Source organism: Octodon degus, unplaced genomic scaffold (assembly GCF_000260255.1).
Source record: "Octodon degus isolate 3935 unplaced genomic scaffold, OctDeg1.0 scaffold00118, whole genome shotgun sequence".
Taxonomy (NCBI): domain Eukaryota; kingdom Metazoa; phylum Chordata; class Mammalia; order Rodentia; family Octodontidae; genus Octodon; species Octodon degus.
Genome location: NW_004524694.1, coordinates 8,231,288 through 8,234,399, shown reverse-complemented (window position 1 = coordinate 8,234,399; position 3,112 = coordinate 8,231,288). Strand labels below are relative to the sequence as shown.

The 3,112-nt window shown below is 36.6% G+C and overlaps 1 pseudogene; it reads left to right on the top strand.

Moving 5' to 3' along the window:
• Positions 1-1,492: 1,492 nt before the first annotated feature.
• Positions 1,493-3,112, top strand: part of LOC105743348 — an 11,093-nt pseudogene continuing 9,473 nt past the window's right edge.

Sequence of the window (3,112 nt, the reverse complement as noted above, 5' to 3'; positions counted from 1 at the left end):
TAGTTATTGTAGGATATATAGTTTGAGTACACTATGAGATACTGATTAGGTATTTAATAAATTTATTCCAAAACTGCATTTGTCACACTATGGAAAAGAAACACTCAGACAAAATAAAGCCCTAGAGAAGACAGACAAACACAGTAGCCCAAAACACAAACATCCATAACAGGTAAAACTCCAGGGGAGACAATTACAAATCAATTAAAATTCAGGTAAAAACAAGAAGTCACACATTAAATATAAGTAAATTCATATTTTTAAATGTGAGTTTATGCATAATATTCCAAATATTGACAACACATAGAAAATATAAAAATAAAATATAATTTACTTTTTATCAGCATTAAAAGGATTTAGCAAAAATGTAACTATCGAATATCTAAAATATGGTCTAAGACATGTAAGAAAAGGGTAGAATAAAAGATTAGATTTGGGGAGAATTAAAGTTTAAAATTTGATCTTAATTTTATCTATTCAGGTTTTTTTTTTCTCTTTTTATATTGTGTACAAGAAAGCAACAGTTTATGTTTTCACTAATAAGAATTTATTACATCGATGTCAACTTTGAATTAATGAGAGCAGTATTACAAAAATAACTTAGAATTATAATTAATGAGATTCATCTCTGAAAAGCGTGTACAGAACTCCTAAAACATGCTCAGCCTCTGTTAATTCAAATGATTGGATACTGCCATAGTTTGTTGCTTTCGCAAGGGAATAATACAATACAGGGAACATTTTATAAAATTATTTTATATGAATCACCCAAAGAATCATGTACAAAAACAAAGTGATGACAGTAGTCTTTCCACACACTAAAGACCAAAGTATCCAGATGAGGGTCTGCATCTCAGGACAATGTCCTCCTTGATCCCAAAACAGTGCCTCCCACAAATCCAGCTGGAGGCCTACAGCCCCGGACAACGTTTCATATGCTGGCCTGCTGTGATGACATACCAGATGGCGTTTGTTCTTTAGGCAATCACATAGGAAAATAACAAAGAAGGAATGGGCACCAGACGCCACTCATGGCCTCCTTAGGAAAGTGCCAGGAGCTTCCACTAACTCTCAAGAACCTGGTAGGTTCAGCATGAAAGGGGCTTATGTTGGGTGTGATTTGAGGACTCAAGTGCTGGGACCATGGTTTTCAGTGTGATCAGGTTAGGGCCTAGACAAACTTTTAAAAGTGGCACCTCAGAGTGAGGCCACTACTGACCCTGATCCTCCCTGTTGAATTCCTGCCTGGCAGCATGGGCTTCCTCTTATGTTTAAGTTTCTATAATTACTATGCTGTGTATTGACAGAGCTAAGGCTGGGATTGAGCCCTTCAACCTCCAGAACTGAGAGTAAATGAGACTTTTTTTTTTCTTTCTTTTCTTTCTTTCTTTTTTTTTTTTTTTTAGAAATGCCTAACTATGACATTTTGTATTACTAATAGGAAACTGCTCAATACAAATGCGATGTAAAATTTAAAAAGAGGATAGGGGAGATGGAAGACCCCAAGGCCAGCAATCAGGTCCAGCAAATTCAGTGTGGTGGGTCAGAGTCGGAAGAACCCGAGCCAAGCAGCCAGGCCCAGCAGATGGAGTTCAAGATTGGAAGTAGACCCAGTGAGCTGAGGCATACTGCTAAGCCCAGTGGGGCCCAGACTGAGGCCGAGAAATACAGGATCCTGGAGGTATGTAGGTGGCAGGACCTACTTTGGGTGAATTAGCCTAGAAGATTGCAAGGACACAAAGGTGAAGTGCCAGACAAAGCTCAGGAGAACTAATTTAACCCTAAGTGCACAATTTATGATATGCTTTGTTATATAGCTGCAATGTTTGCCCCTGTGATCTTAAGAAAAAACATTTAGTTACAAAAGTTTGTGAATTTCTAAGTTTCACTAGCTGTTATTAGTATTGCTAATTGTACTACTGTAAATAGAATACCATCTCTACCTCAGTCACATGTTCTTTCTTGGGAGACACTTAGGTAATAACCTCACCAAAGCCCTATAACAAAGGACAGAGGAGGCTGCCAAAAAGAAACCAATATCTCACTCTCAGCCAAGAGAGAAGGAAAAATGTTGGGACACACACAAAACAAGAAGCTCTGATGCAGGAGAGATGCCAAAAGAACAGACCATTTGCAGAGATGTTCTGATTGCAGTGAAGCATCCATTTATTATCAAATTTTCACGAAAAGTATCATTGAAATCAAAATAGCGTTCTCTGTGAAATATAAAGACAAAAAGGAGAAGCAAAATGTAATCTCAGGCCCTGAGCCCACTGAGAACAAAGTAAGGGACATCAGCATAGAAGAAATTAGAAGTCATACACCTGACCTCTGAAATAATAGCAACTGAAGTAAAGACACAACTGCAGTAGTGTTTAGAGAAAATCAGATCAAAATATTCTTCCAGGTTTAAAAAAAAAGAAAAAGAAATGCTAACTGTAATGAAAAAATTACCAAGTGGTTCTAATGAAGACATTTTTAAAGAAATAGCAGAATAGAAAAAGATGAAAACCTTGAGTTAACAACATAAGAAAGAAATAGAATGGATTAAACAGATTTCAAGAACTATATAGGAAAGTAAAAGCTCCCTTAGAAGTTGCCAAAACTGAGTGAAAGTGGAGATAGACATTCAGACCTTGAAGACAGAGTTGCAGCTAGTGAACAGGTAAGGAAAGATCTCTTAAAAACAACAAAAAAATCTGGGAAATGATAATTTAACAGCAGCAAAATGATGCAAAGATGAAAAACATAAGAATAACTGGCATGAATGAGAAAGAAGAGGAGACCGGGTGTGGTGGTACATGCTTATAATCCCAGAGCTGGGGAGGCTAAAAACAGAGGATCACTATGAGTCTGAGTTGCTTAGTGAGACCCTGTACTAAATACATAAAAAAGAAAAGAAAGAAAGAAGGAGCTAACACAAATGACATAAAAAGAATATGCGCAGAGGTAATAGCAGAAATCTTCCATAAATATTGGGCAACTATCTGACAGTAAGGTAATCTAGGCATATAGAACTCCAAATAATATCAACCCAATTAAAACTACAACCAGACATGTAATAATCAAAATCACAGAAATTCAGTACGAGAACAACAAACTAAAAGCCATT